The 16820-nt window shown below is 35.8% G+C and overlaps 1 long non-coding RNA gene across 1 annotated transcript; it reads left to right on the plus strand.

Annotated features, from left to right (window-relative positions):
* The first annotated feature begins 269 nt into the window (after positions 1-269).
* On the plus strand, positions 270-15995 carry LOC116078907. Its single transcript, XR_004113657.1, has 3 exons — positions 270-438; positions 6191-6408; positions 15954-15995. It is a non-coding gene; the product is annotated as an uncharacterized LOC116078907 (long non-coding RNA).
* The last annotated feature ends 825 nt before the right edge of the window (positions 15996-16820 follow it).

The raw sequence follows: 16820 nt of genomic DNA on the forward strand, positions 1-16820 counted from the left end.
ACCGTTTATTGCCCTCATCCAGAGGGAAAAAAGAGGCTGAGCCAATAATCAGCACTGCTTATATACACCACAGTGCGGTATGTCCGCCCACAGCGCGGCGTGTCCGCCCATGATTGGCTATTTGCTCATCACCCCATGTGATGCCCCGGAATGGGCCGTGACATGGCGTCTTTTCACTCTACGCACATGCGCACATGCGCTAACAGTTCTCTATACGCACATGCGCAAACAGTTGTTTACTAGGAGTTGACAGCGGAAGTAGGCACCATCTTGCCATGGCGAATGCCTCTTCAGCTCCACCGCTCCCAACAGGCATATGCAGAAGGAAATAGAAGGAAGCCAACAGAGGAGACCAGACGGAATGGCTGATTACAGAGGATACAGGGAACTCAATCCTAGCGGGAAACTCTCAGTGGAAATGAAGCACCTATGTTGAGTGTGAGTAACTAATAACTGGAGTATTTTCTTCTCACTTCCCATCAGTCATTCATTGATTGGGAGTTATTTGCAGATTTAAGGTGCCTGTCTATTATCTATTATCAGGGTATGGTCAACATAAATAGCCTTTAGGTAGAAAGGCTATTATGCCTTCACTTTGAAGGACAATGCTCAGTGTCTCCTATCAGGGTTATGATAATTCCCTTCTTCTATATTTAAATACATAGTCTCACATAATAGTCAATATTTCCAATATAAATCTAACTGCAGAGTTTCTATTTTCCCCAAGGAAGTTCATCACCACTTTCTTTCTATCCTAACTCATTCCCCTATGTTCTTGTTGGCAACTCCACATTCTGACCCAAAAGATTTGGAAAATGAAAATGAGGTCCAACTGGGAAGACTAAAAACTTCTGATTTATCTGGCACTGTTGCAAACTAGTAGCAAACACTCTTTGGAGCCAGGCACTATTATAAAGTCTGCTGTTTTGTCTCTTGAAAACTCTATGGATTCTCTGGGCTCCCTTCCCTTGATGTTCTTTTAATTAGGTCTTCCCTGATTCATAGGTTGCTAATATTGCTGTACTAAGAAGCCCTTAGTACTAATTCTCTACTCTAAGAATTATTTGCCTTTGTAGGAATCTCTGTTAAATAGAATTTAAGTTCACTGAATGCTGGTGTTCTCTGGTATGTGTGAACCTCATCAGTCTTCAGAAAACTTCCCTAACCAATTTTGATCTTGCTATGTTCTGAAAATGCAGGTTACCATGCAGCAATCTGGCTTTCTTTCTACTACTGATTCAATTAAACAGACCATCTCATACTTTTTAGATATTTCTATATATTAGTCTAATAATACTCCTGAATAAGTCTAACTACAAGAAACCTTTGAAACTCTGTGTACTGTCGTATCAAAACTTCTACAAGCTTACAAGTGTGCACGGAAATTTCTGATTTCCTTTTTGAGGTAGAAAAAAGAAATTTTCCCAGACCAACAACCCCACAAACTTCTGAGGTTTACCGTTATCAAGCCAGACACAAACTGGTACTAGATGATTCAATTTTAGCAGATTCATGTATTTTTTTAAAGATAAAAAATTGTTAAAGCAGTTTTTATAAATTCAAACTATGTTTGCAGAAAGGGATGTATAACTTTATTTTCTTATTATAGAAAAATTCTGTGAAGGTGAAGCCCAATATAAATAGGAAAGAAAACCATGACAGATCACTTCAAAAAACACACATAAACAGTAATACATCATTTTGATTGATTTATACCCACTGACATGTTATTCCATACATATGGTTCTTACACGCTATGGTAATGTTCTATATACAAACTCTCTTTGGTGTGTCTTTTGATTTAATTCTGACATTTTCCATATGATTATAAATTCTTCACAAAAAGAAATAATAGAGGCAAACTAATCCATGGGAAAGACATACTATAATTTATTTTTCTTCCTCTATTACTAAACATTATAACTAACTCCAAATTTTAGCAATTAATATCATAAACATTTCCACAACACTAATGTTTTACTCTAGGTTTAAGATCTAGCCACAAAGGGAAACTTATTGGCTTAAAGGGGAACTCAAGAGTTAAAGACCTAAAATAAGTCTAACTCTAGAACTTGTTGCTGTTTATGCCTGGGTAGATGAAATTTGGAAAGACTGAAAATGTGAGGTGAACAAGAATGACACCAATGGGCATGCCAAAGTGGGTGGAGAAAAGCTCATCAGACCTTACCCCTCCACAAAAATCTATAAAGAGCTGAAAGAGGCTGGGAGCAGTATGGGTGGTCTTTCCCAATGAGGAGCACACTGATTGTCAATAGCCACACAGTCAGCCCTGAAAACATACATACAAATATCATTGTACATACCAAACAGATTATATTTGGGAGTACACACACACACACACATACACACACACACACACACACACACACATACACATACACACACACACATGCATGTAACAACAATTAGTGAAAAATGAGACCATAAATTTGAAGAACAAAAAATTTAAATGTCAGGGTTTAAAGGATGAAATGGGAAAGGAGAAGTGATAAATAATCTCAAAAAATTAAATACATTTATAAAGAAAAAAGGAAAAGGAAAGGAAAGAAAAGAGAGAAAATGGGTTGATATATATCAAGGGCCAAGATTCCAGTCTAGCATCTGCTAATGAGATTTTAGAGAAAAGATAGAGGAGCCCAAAGATGCTTACATCTAACATATAATTATGGAAAATTATTATGGATAAAATGGCTATATTTAATTTACAACATAGAAAACAAAACTCATTAGAGAATCAGGATTTTAGTTATATATTGTGCTCAAACCTTAAGGATCATGAAGGTAGGTCAAGTGAACTAACTGATCTGAAACAAGAGCTTATGCCCCATTTGATGTAAAAGAATCACTGCTATTCCACGGACAATTTTGTTGAGCTTATCTAACACTTGATCTTTGACAAAGAAGCCAAAACCATACAGTGGAAAAAAGAAAGCATCTTCAACTAATGGTGCTGGTCTAATGGGCAGTCTGCATATAGAAGCATGCAAATTGACCCATATTTATCATCTTGTACAAAGCTCAAGACCAAGTGAATCAAAGACCTCAACTTAAAATAAGATACTCTGAATCTAATAGAAGAGAAATTGGGAAATAGCCTTGAACCCGTAAGCACAGGGGAAATTTTCCTGAACAGAACACCAGCGGCTCAGGCTCTAAGATCAACAACTGACAAATGGTACCTCATAAAACTGAAAAGTTTTGTAAGGAAAAGACACTGTCAATAGAACAAAATGGCAACCTATAGATTGGAAAAAGATCTTCACTAACACTACATGTGATTCAAGGATAATATCCAAAACATACAGAGCACTTAAGAAGTTAGACTCCAAAAATCCAAATAACCCAATTAAAAACTGGGATACAGAGTTAAACAGAATTCCCAACAGAGAAATCTTGAATGGCTGAGAATCACTTAAAGAAATATTCAACACCCCTAGTCATCAGAGAAATGCAAATCAAAAAGACCCTGAGATCCCACCTCATATCAATCAAAATGGCTAAGATCAAAAACTCAAGTGACAGCACATGCTGGTGAGGATGTGGAGAAAGAGGAATACTCCTCCATTGCTGGTGGGGTTGCAAACTGGTGCAACCATTCTGGAAATCAATCTGTCAGTTCCTCAGGGAATTGGAAATATTTTGTTCCCACTTAAAAGAAGTACTGAAGTATCCAATACTTTGGTCTTCCTTTTTCTTGAGTTTCATTTGGTCTGTGAATTGTACCTTGGTTATTCCAAGTTTCTGGGCTAATATCCACTTATCAGTGACTGTATACCATGTGTGTTCTTCTTGTGATTGGGTTACCTCACTCAGAATGATATTTTCTAGTTCCATCCATTTGCCTAAGGATTTCATGTATTCATTGTTTTCAATAGCTGAGTAGTATTCCATTGTGTAGATGTACCACATTTTCTGTATCCACTCCTCTGTTGAGGGATATCTGGGTTCTTTAGAGACTAAAGAAAAGACTATCCAGAGACTGTCCCACCTGGGAAAGTCATCAAACCCAGACACTACTGCAGTTGCCAACAAGTGCTGGCTGACAGGAACCTGATTAAGCTGTTTCCTGAGAAGCTCTAACAGTGTCTGACAAATACAGAGGTGGATGCTCTCAGCCAACCATTGGACTGAACACGAGGTCCCTAGTGAAGGAGCTAGAAAGAGGACCCAAGGAGCTGAAGGAGCTTGTAGTCCCATATAGGGAACAACAATATGAACCAACCAGTAGCCCCAGAGCTCAGAGGGACTAAACCACAAACCAAAGAGTATACATTGAGGGACCCATTGCTCCATCTGCATATGCAACAGAGGATGTCTTTGTTGGGCATCAATGGGAGGAGAGGCCCTTGGTCCTGAGAAGGCTCGATGTTCCAGTGTAGAGGACTGCCAGTACAGAGAAGCAGAAGTAGGTGAGTTGATGAGCAGGGGGAGGGAGGATGGGATGGGGGTGTTGGAGGGGAAACCAGGAAAGAGGATAACATTTGAAATATAAATAAAGGAAATATCTAATAAAACTTATTGGAAATAGTTCTACCTGAAGAACCAGCTATACCACTCCTGGGCATATACCCAAAAGATGCTCTACCATACCACAAGGACACTATGCTCCACTATGTTCATAGCAGCCAGAAGCTGGAAACAACCCAGATGTCCCTTAACCAAAAAACAGATACAGAAAATGTGGTTCATTTACACAATGGAGTACTATTCAACTATTAAGAATGAGGACATCATGAGTTTTGCAGACAAATGGGTGGAACTAGAATATATCATCCTGAGTGAGGTAACCCATACCCAAAAGGACATGCCTGGCATATACTCACTGATAAGTAGATATTAGCCAAAAAGTACAGAATACCATGATACATCTCACAGACCATTATGAATCTTAACAAGAAGGAAGACCCAAGTGTGGATATTTCAATCCCACTTAAAAGAGGAAGCAAAATAATTAGGGAATATAGAATGAGTAAGTGTCCTAGGTGGCAGAGGGGATGGAGAGGGGAAATAGGTGGCAGGATCAGGTATGGGGAGACAGAAGAGAGGACCAGAGGGCCAGTAGAATGAATGGAAATGTGCAGCAACACCAGATGGGATGTGGGGGAACATCTAGAAAGGCTTGGGATGTGATGATAGACTTCCAACACTCAATGGGGGTGACCTTAGCAAAATGTTCAACAGTGAGAGATGGAACCTAAAGAGACCACCTCCAGCAAATAGACATGGCTCACAGCCATCTTGCAATCTTTTGATCCAGAATTGTTCCTACCTAAAGGAAGTGCAGGGGCAAAAATGGAACAGAGATTAAAGGAAAGGCCATCCAGTGATGGGCCTAACTTGGGATCCATTCCATGCACAGTCACTAACCCTGATACTATTATTGATGCCGTGTTTTGCTTGTAGACAGGAACCTTCCATAACTGTCCTCTGAGAGACTCCACCCAGCAGCTGACTGAAACTGTCCCTAAGGAAATCTTATAGAAGACCTGGGGGAAGGATCAAAGGCCCTAAAGGGGATAGGAACTCTACAAGAGTCAACTAACCTGGACCCTCGGAGTTCCCAGGGACTGAACTGCCAACCTAAGAGAATACACGCACTGGACCAATGCCCTGGCACATATATAGCAGATGTGTAGCTTGGTCTTCGTGAGGATCCCCTAACAACTTGAGCAGTGGCTGTCCCTAAAGCTCTTGCCTGTCTCTGGAATCCTTTCTCCAACTAGGCTGCCTGGTCTGACCTCAGTGAGAGAGGATGAACCCTGAAGAGATTTGTCAGAGGAGAAGTGGGCAGACCAAAGGTGCAAGGGTTGGGGGTGTGGAGGTGGTGGGGCAGCGATCTGGATGTGAGATGAATAAATAAGTAAATTAAAGGGAAAAAAACCTGTTTTACCTCAGTTATCTAAGAGAAATCTAGACCTGTAATCAAGAAAAATCATAAAGTGTTCTCAAATTTCAAAAATGCTTTATCAAACATCATAAAGTCAGAATTATTTAAAGCCATATCAAAGAAACCCACATGAATGTTTCTTTTACATTTACCCTATAAGGAAGAGCTTCTAAAAGAGGAGAAAAATGGAAACTTCTGAGAATTAATGTTTACTAATAAATGTCACTAATATGGCTTTATTTTAAACCTGTTTGTTAATTAAGCATTTCTGTGTTCCTTAAGGATAAAAACTGAGACCAATTTAGCTGAAAAATCATCTCTGCAACTGACCTGCCAATAAAACTCTCCTCTGGAGAGGTACAAGTCTCACCTACCTAATTAAAATAAAATAATGGATTTTTAGTCAGCTGTTGGAAGGTGACATTTAAAGAATTATGAGAACTTCACAAGAAACACTCGCGATGAAGGATGGCTCTAAGTAGCTGAGCATTCTGCTGCTGGTAAGTTCAATTCCATGAATAGGTGAAAGGGATGACATTTACTTTATGCCATTCTTGAAATGTAGCCATACCAATTGTTTGGCATGTGCAATATGCTGATTAAAACAGCTTTGTGTCTGTGAAATAATTCTTTGTTCCCTGGAGATCATTCCCAGACTTCAGTATTTAGCACATAGAACTCAATTCTTAACTTTTGCTGGAATAGGCTTATCAGTATATGCTCCCTCATAAAAATGAATGAATTCCTGGTACACTTACCTGGAATCTGACCATTCTGTTCCACAACTAAATTCCTGAATGAATTCTTCATGTGTTTTTAAATTTATTAAATAATAATTAATTATAGACTCCTTCTATAGGGGAAGTAGGAAATCTTTAATCTTTCATATGGAAAAAAAAATGCTAACCAAATCAATGGAATAGAGATAAAAATCCATGGCTGAAGACATGGCCCAGTTGGAAAACAATTGTTTAATGTGTAAAATTGGGTACTCCTAGCATCCATTTAAAAATTATGCACATGTCTATAACATCAGGGGAACTTAGTCAAGCATATCCCTGAAGATTGTTGTCCAGCCAGTCTAACCGAGTAGGTGAGATTCAGGGCTTAAAAAACAGGGGTGGAACTGGTGAGAAAGACACAGAATATCAACTCTGGCTTCCACGCACATTCATTTATGTGCACCTGCACATGGATCCACAACTGCAAATACACGCACATAAATTTGTACATGGTGTACAGCATGCACACACACACACACACACACACACACACACAGAGAGAGAGAGAGAGAGAGAGAGAGAGAGAGAGAGAGAAAGTGATTACCAATAAATAATAGCTGTCGACGAGGGAAAATGTTTCCTTCAAAGACAAGATTCACATAGGGTGTCTATTCACAATGGTCAGCCTTTGTCCCACGTACATATGAGAGGCCAATGGTAAATGGAGTTAGTAAGTTGTTTCTAAATATGTGGTGTGCATATGTGTGTGTGTGTGTGTGTGTGTGTGTGTTACAAAGTAACTAATGAAAAAAGGGATCATGAATTTAGGCAGATATAGGAGAAAATAGGAGGAATTGGGAGTGGTGTCAGGAGTGATGGAGATGCAGTATTTATGTATGAGGTCCTCAAAGAAGAAAGTTAAAGTAATAGTTCATTTCATGGAGACAGCCTCCAACCTCCAACACGATGAGTTGCTAAAGTCATAGTAGCCAACAAGAGTTGTCCTAAGAAGTTGTGTGCATGTGGAGCAATAATTCTTGTTAAGCAATTATCTCTGGGGAATTGTCTCTAGCATGTTTCACTAGGCTCCGCAGTTTTCATATATCTGAATAAGAATTTTCTTATTCACCTTAAACAAACTAGTTCCCCACCCCTCATTCCTTTTATAGAACTATAAGCAATATACCTAAGTCAGCAGAAAGTTGAGAGTCATTCCAGATATCTGTGGTACCATTTCTCACTAAATTACATCATTTTTCCCTGATGAATATCTACTCTCTCCTACTACTACTAATGCCTCCAATATATACATTTTAATATATATAGTGCCATATATAAGTTATGTGGTACTATATATAATTTTGATATCAGGTTATTATTTTCACTGGCTGTTGTCACCAATGTGAGCTGCCTGAAGCTAAATCTGATCACTCAGCAAGATAAATATTAAATAGTCTATCAATCATATTTTCAGCTTTTACGTCCAATCATAAACTATTTCTTATAGGCGAGAATATTTATTTTAGAGACATCCAGAGGAAAAGAATTGCCTATTCTAATACTTAACTGTATTCTAAATGTTATTTTCCCCAGTCAAAATATGCCTTTTTTTCCAGTATCATTTCAAGATTTCCCTGCTGTATTTATTTATAATGTTATAATTTTCATGAATTATGCAATTGCATGCTGGTAATTTGTTAATTTCCCTAATGTATAACTCAGCTCTCAACCACCTTCCCATTTCAAAGGCTACTCACAACTCAGAAAAAGACTAAAATCATTGGAAAAAACACAATTTTGGACTAAGAGGACATTTTCTTTTCACTGTCATTAGTAACTTCTTAGTAGTCAAAAGCAGGTGGTCCATCCTCTGGGGAGCAGGACAATTCCTCTGCATATGAGCTGGCAGGATTGACTCCTTTAGTCTCTTGTCAGCTTTCCTAAGGCAGTCTAGTGTATGGACAGAAGTCTGAATGTTTTAGAGTTATAGGGTAATATTCAAGGCTGGTGTATGTATATATGGTGTACATATATATATATATATGTATATATATTTGTATATATATATACGTGGGCACATATAATGTTCTTAAGAATTCTGGCTCTCCCAGAACCCCAAGGAAAGAATTTAAAAAGGATTAGCTAGCATTTCTCATGAAGTAATACTCTAGATTTTAAACTCTCCTGTATGTGATGACTCCTTAGCTGTAAATCTTTCTCTAAGAGCCCAGATGTCCACATTTTTCCTTTTCTTTGTTGTCAAACCTCAACTCCAATCAAGAATGGAATCTTCCCCTTTGTATTCATTCTACCCCACTCCAAATATGCACTCAGATCTACAGTATTCCATTTGGAATAGCAAACAGGACTTTGAAATTCAGTGAGAGAAGCCTTCAAAGAACAGAAGGTAGGGGACTTAGGCACCCTGGATTCTGCGCTTTAGTCTGAGATTGGATCCTCCAGCCTGGATTTTGTTTTTGAAGTCTCACTAATGGGAAGTGAAAACTCATCACAAGTTCTTCAGCTAATGAATCATTACATTAAACACAAGACCTGCCCCTAGTAAAGAGCTAATTGGAGGTTAGTGTAATTGATATCAAAGCACATCCCGCTTTCTTTGACACCAATTAGCAGGCACCCTGCTACACACTTGCACTTTAGGATTCATTTCTAGTTGTCCTTGAATCATGAGAAGTAAAATGCAAATGTGTTACCTGTAGTGATGTCTCTACTTAAAAATTCTCAAAATTGGTCATTCTGGAAGGACTTCAATTAAGTTCTTTAATTAACTTTAATCGAGATTTTGAAAAACTTGGGATTGCTAAAAAATAGAAGGACATGGAAAATTCTTCCTAATATATTTATTTGTGTCTAGAATATTGTGCCAAAATTACAAGCTATGATTTTCATAGGCAAAGAATGTCAATGTTTAACTTAGTGCCTGGTATATGTCTCTTTAAGTAAATAATTAGTACATGAATGTATTTCTTAATAAATTAATTTAAATGTATTATACAAGATGGCAGCAATTTAAAATTCTAAAAAGAAAAAAAGAAGAATGTGAGGGTCTGTGAAGGGTGTATTCTAATTTGTGTTCTACAATGCATGCATTTTTCAAAATTAGGTGTTTTACATAAGTGTTGTGTAGCTATTTCTTCTCCAGTGAGGAAAAGGAACAATCCTAAGTTTCAGGAAATAAAAGAAACTTCACGGAGCTCCAGAGTTAAACAATTACAAGTGCAATAAATCTCACAGAGTTATAAAATTTGTCAGTTCCTACCCCAAGATTCTAAAGCAGTAAATACTCTTGCAGAGAGGAAACTCTCAAGCCAGCCAAGTTGCCTGCAGATTGCTACAGGAAGGCAGTTTTTGTAAGTTGTCTGGGTTTGAGGTGCACCTGCCTTTAAGTCACGCAAGCTCTTGTAAGAAAGCCAAGTAACAACTGATGCATTAAACTAGACCTAGGTGGCATCATTTTGGTCTGTTTTAGTCCCCGTTATGAGGTGAATAAATGTGCCTTTGCATCTCTTCAGGAAAATTCACAAAACAATAAGTATATACCACTATGCTCATCAATTAAAATATATTTTAAAGAAATACTGTCATGACAAATGTCCATAGGAAAAAAAAATCCTTGATTCATCAGTCTTTGTGTATTATCCTGACATACCGACATACCTTCTGCAGAGAAAAATGGGTTGTTTGGTACATGATGAATACAGAATATCTGCAAGTATGACTCTGAATATCACAACAAAACAATGACTCCTGTCCTTGTAAAATGACATGCCATAGGACTTTGGTAGAAATAAGACAATGTGTCAAGTAGGGTTTGCAGAGACTAACCAATTGGGGCATAAAGGGCTGTGATTCTCCTGAACTGATCACTAGAATAGAAAACTCATTGTTGGATGATACTATCCCAGGCATTTTAAGGATTTTAAGCCTTTATGAGCTATGTGTCAAATATGAGAAATATAAAATAAAAATCTAAGGCAAGTATATAAGAAGTCACCATCAAGCACTAAGAAAAGCTCCATAAGGGAGAAGTGAATCAAGTAGACACACCATCCTAAAATGTATCTTGAAAACTTGGATACAAAAATAGTGAGCAAAGACAGGAAACCAAGGAGATGCATTGGCTGCTGTCGAGAACATTTTTCACTACCAAAATTGCACGTTCAACCTATTCATAAATTCACCATCATAAGCTTGTGATGGTGGATTTAAGAAACAAACAAACAAAAAACCAAAATCAGTAAGAAAATAGCCCAGAAATAAGGCTGCAGAGATGACTCAGTAGAAAAGGTATTTGTTTTAAGCTCAAAATCTGGATTTTGATCCCCAGAACTAGCATGGTGGGAGGAAAGAAAATATTCCAGCAAGTTTTCCTCTGACATCCACATGTGTACATGACATGTTTATATGCCCTACCCCACTCTAAATACATAGATACATGTATTTTTAAATTAACATTAAAGTACAAAAATAAAAACATAGACAAAAATGTTAATATTATTAAGTTTCTTGTTTTTACCTAAACAAAAGTATGTATTTTACGTTCTGTTTGTACACTGTGGTTCATGGTCTATAATATACTGTATTATCATTCTGTCTGGGCACGTGATAGCTTTACAAAGAATGTAACAGTATTTGTTCATATGTTATAATGATGTATTAGATTAGTAATCATGAACAAAAAAAACTGTCCAAGGAGTTCAGAGAGCTCTTGTTGCTATCCAATATTGCTGGAATTCATGGAATCAGCGAGAACCAAGATATTTTAAAGTTTATAAAACGAAAGAGAAAACAGCTGCAAAAGACAGGATCCAATAGATGAATGGGTCTAAGGTGGAAAACAGATGTTGCTCAAATTTATTTCCTGCTTCTTCCTGTCAGTGATGTAACTGGATTCAGACATTAAGCCCAGATGGCTTAGGCAAAAGGAGACCTGTGTCCAGAGCGTCCATTTCAACAAGTTCAGTAAAAATTAAATATATTTTTATTATATTATACTTCTTTATTTTCATTATGTTTAATTTCTAAATTTAAACTCCAGTGTATATTTAAAATCTTGACTATATTCAACCAAGAAGCATTTGAAGAGGTGATCATGATCAAATCCAAATTCTGTAAATGGCTCCTGGCAGTTCAAGGGCAAGCCTTATGACTAAGACTGTAATGTGCATCACACATTTTTAACCTAATATTATGGGAAAATAAACCTACTATGGCTAGTCAGACTAAAGGATTGTTGCAAATACAAATCTGTTAGATGAATTATGCATACAAATATTGTTTCTGCTATTGGTGTTGAGTCCTTCACAAGACTGCTATATCTAATCTAATAAAATTTATTTCTGAATGTGCTAAAAGATAATGACAAATTGATTTTTAAAAGTTTGTACAATTACCAAAATAAATTAAATAAAGAAATACATAAGTAGTCACTGACACCTTTCAATTTTAAACATATCTGTAAAATTTCTAAAATCAATGTTACTATTATCACTCTTGGAAGCTGTATGTCAACATTGGAAAATTTTAAAATGATATATACTACATCAATGAACTGAAAGATAATACTGACATAAGAGTAATTTTCAAAATTCAGAATTCATATAAGACCAAAACTTTTAGGAAGCAAAAAATAGGTTTGAATCTGTAATACAGAATATAATAAAAAAAATTATATTCAATAGAATGTAGATATAAAAATTATCAAACTCAGGCAAAAATTTACAAGAATTTTTTACATTGTTACTCCTTTTGTTGGTAATATAAAAATATATTAAAATAAATAAAATGCTACAAAAATTAAGATAAAGCTCAGCTCACCTAAATATAAAAATCAGCATTATGAATTAAAACTCATTAGTATTAATAAGAAACCTCAATATGCTTGGTAAAATAAAAATGAAAATAAACTTTTTAAGTGTATTCAGCTACATAAAACTATCATAATTTGAAATGTAATAAAACAGAAAATAACATTTTATTAGCAGCAATAAAGAATAATGGTTGTAATAGTAAAAACTAAAAGTCCCTAGGAACCATCTCATCAAAACCACTGATTTTCTGAATGGTGCAAAGAAGTCATGGGAAGAGTAGATAATGTTGGATAGGAAGAGTTAGTATCATGGAAACAAAATTCTTTTCTTACAACTTTATTTTAGCAATGCCATTGAACTTAAAGGAATTTAATAAATGTATCCCAAAACCTTTAGAGAAATATAATTGTTCATATATGTATTTATGTGGATCCTAGAAAAAAAAATCAAAGCAAAAAAAAAAATGACCAGATAGTAAACAAACTTCAACACTATTAGAAAAGCAACATTACACAACTAAAAGACTACCTCAGAACCAAAGGTAAGGCTTTGATAGCCTGATTTATGGAAAGGTGTTTTTAAAATATGCAAAAGTGGTCCCACAATTCAATTGGCAAAAACATAGGCTATTACATATATTATCCCACCAAATTATTTTATGCAGAGTAGCAAAATGAAGCTGTACTTAATATTTCCTACAGTTAAAACCATAGTTTACAATGTGAAATTCATGGAGGAAAACGACTTTTTGAGCAAACCTAGAAAGGGAATGTCAATGAATCAAAGTATTTCTGCCCGACAGAAAGGCTTATGGGAAATTATTGATGGGAAATACATGAGAAATAATGCTTTAAGTGAAACAAAATGACAGGAGATACAAGGTCAGAGGGATCAATATGATTTCTGTAATTAGAAAAAGAAAACTAAAGGCTGCAGAAGTAGCCAGGAAAATACCTTTCCTACGTGACGAGCTCCTTCACACCCTTTCTTCAGGACCTTTGTAAATCTGGTTGTAAACCAAAGACTGAACGTGGCCTAGAGAAGAAACCTTACTGTAGAACAGAGAAACCACTTAAGTGTCTAAAGCTAGAAGTGGGAAATTAGGCAGGAAGCTTAGGGGCTTAGAAAACATCATGCAACTCTTCACACTTTCAGGGTAATTAAGAGGCAAAAATCAATGAAATAGGAAGGCTTGTTTCCAACTCTGAGTCAATATTCACTCTAGATTTGCAGATATTACTGTAAATGGAGCAGAAGGCTAAGGGCTCTTTCCCATGGTGCTTTAGAAATGCAAGGGAGTCTTACCAGTTTCTTAAGAAGCAACGGGGCTTATTTTATGCAAGCCAGGGGTGTACTGACCTTTTCAGGACTATGACATAATTCTAAGTTATCTGAAGAATCCTTTGAATGAATAGTAATCACTCATATCTAGTCAACAGACAAGGAGAAATACTTCCCATGGAGGGAGATAATATCACCCACAACAGCTGATATTCAGGTACATTCTATGCAGAAAAACTTTTGAAGAACTCCAATGTGATAAATAGGAGGCCTGTGTTCAAGAGAACAGCTGGACTACAGGTATATATGCATGCTTCACCTATTAGACTGAGTACACATACACATTTATGTGTATATACATATATACATATACATCATTAAGTATATGTTTGCACAAATGACAGAAACACAAATAGATGAAAAGATGGGAAAACAGAAAAGTGTATGACTTTTAAATATTAATATTGTATTAAAATTGTCTAAATTTTGCTTTGATTATATTTTAATTATGAATGCATTAATTCAATAAATTCAATAGGAGAAAGAATTGGTGAACTCAAAACTGATCAAGGGACATTTGAAAGCTTGTATTTAAATAAAGGCAAAGAGAGAAGGAAAATAGGAAAGCTAGCAATAAAAAAAAATCAATGAACAAGTATCAAGTAGAAATGCAATCCTAGTGAGGAGCAGCAAAGAATCAGAGTTTCAGAGCTGAGCATTCTCAAAATTGATAAAAGTGATCAGGCTGTCCATGAAAGAAACTAACAAATGACTAAAATCAAACAAAATGTGCCTAGAACAAAGGGAACCTTATTAAAAAATAATCATAATCAAGAAAAAGAGGAATTTTATAGTAAGAGCAGTTTAATATTACTGAAGACAATGAACTAGAAATACTAAAATAAATTTTATAAATACAGAATTATAAAACAAAATTGATATAGTAATAGTGTATAAAAATATATCTGAAAATCTGTAACAAAAGACATAAACTCTAAGGAATGAATATGAACCAAATATTAAAAGAGGTAAACACTAAACTCAAATAATATGAAAAATATTTTTAAAATGTATACTAGAAATTAAGTTGTGCCCAAAAATATTAGCAAAAAACTATGTCCAAGTATTTGATAAATTTTAGGTGATGTGTATAAACATAACTATGATTCACAGCTAGAGTGGTCTAGGCTTAAATTTTAGGTGATGTGTATAAACATAACTATGATTCACAGCTAGAGTGGTCTAGGCAGGTAAAAGAATTTCAAAAATTCCCTGGAAAGATTAATTAACCCTATCTACCTATCTTTTCAATCTTCTTACTTGCTATGTACAGCCGACGTCTTACACAGCTCCATAAGGCATTTATGCAAACACATCTATCACTGTATCATCAGCTTAGCTGGGAATTGGAACAAAAATCCAGACTTCCATTTCTGCCTATTTATAAGGAGATATTGTCAGTCAAGCCTTGAAATACTAAATGTAATTTAGAAGCAATATAACCTTATACCATGCTGGGTGTACAGAGCAAATCTGTATTTATAGCTACTTAAGAGTCTGAAACAGAAGAATCATTTGGACCAAGGAATTCAAGATTAGCATAGGCAACAGAGCAAGACCTAATATTTGATTTTTTAAAAATGAAAAATATCCATCCATACATGCTATTATTTTAAAATATATGAAAAAAGTATTTATCTTACACCTTCCAGAATCTATGATGCTCTGTGGGTCGTGGATCTATAAGTCACATAGTAGGGAAGAATATTCATATTTGACTACTGATGGTAAAATCACTCACATAGAGACTACACATGCTTCAATACTCAAAACATGTATGAGAAACAAAAACTAAATGAACAAAATATCTGGAGATGAAGGAAAAATTAAATAAAATGGTAAGACAACAGAGGAGGGAAAGTTGAGGGGGAAAGAGTTGTAATGGTTAACTTTATGTCAACTTGACAGAAGCCAAAGTCATTTGAGAGGAGGGAGTCTTAATTAAGAAAATGTCTCCATAAGATCTGGTTGTAGACAATCCAGTAGGGCATTTACTTCATTAGGGATTGATGGAAAAGGGCATTGTATGAAATGCCATCCCTGCTCTGGTAGTCCTGAGTTTTATTAGAAAATAGGCTTTTCAGCCTATTTATTTTCAAGCCATGATGAGCAAGTCAATGATCAGCATTCTTCTGTGGATCCTGCCTCCAGGTTCCTGCCTCCAGGTTCCTGCCTCCAGGTTCCTGCCTCCAGGTTCCTGCCTCCAGGTTCCTGCCTCCAGGTTCCTGCCTCCAGGTTCCTGCCTCCAGGTTCCTGCCTCCAGGTTCCCGGCCTGCCTGCGTTCCTGTCCTGACTTGCCTTGATGATAAACAGTGGTATGAAAGTGTAAAGCAAACAAACCTTTTCCTCCCATGTTGCTTTGGTCATGGCGTTTTATCACAGCAATGCTAACCCTACCTAGGACTAGAGACAAAAGAAAGAAAATAGTAAAGGAGAAAACAGGGTTAAAAAAGAAAGAATATTAATCTGAAAGTGGATCAAGAGTAGCTTTCTACATTTCATAGAACTGTGAGTCATGCTCACTTTATTAAATGCATTTATCTGTACTTCCAAATTTTGGATATGTATTTTATTCAGAAAAAAAGGAAAATGAATAGACATTAATAAATTTTTACTAATGTCCAAATAAATTTCAATTTAGTGTTACGTATTTAAAGCTCTAAATTTATCAGTTCTTTGGGTTAGTTTCAAGTCCGATGAAAGAAACTGAAACATATTACTGATATTAAATAAAAGAGCCCATCCATTTCCTCTAACAATGAATACACAAAACTATTAAAATATAACTTTAATGTCATGACCAGTGAGAGAAATAAAAATTTGAAATCAGTGCTGTTTTATTTTATATACAAGATTGACTAAAATTTAAAATTTGAACAAAATCTCTTGGGAAAAGTGTGAGGTGATAACCATTTATGAATTACTAATTGATGAAGTTATTTGGCCACTGCCTAAAGCATAGATAACTGTTTCATTAAGTGCATGGAACTCTTAACACACACACATAAGGAAAATATA

This window comes from Mastomys coucha, unplaced genomic scaffold (assembly GCF_008632895.1).
Source record: "Mastomys coucha isolate ucsf_1 unplaced genomic scaffold, UCSF_Mcou_1 pScaffold5, whole genome shotgun sequence".
NCBI lineage: Eukaryota > Metazoa > Chordata > Mammalia > Rodentia > Muridae > Mastomys > Mastomys coucha.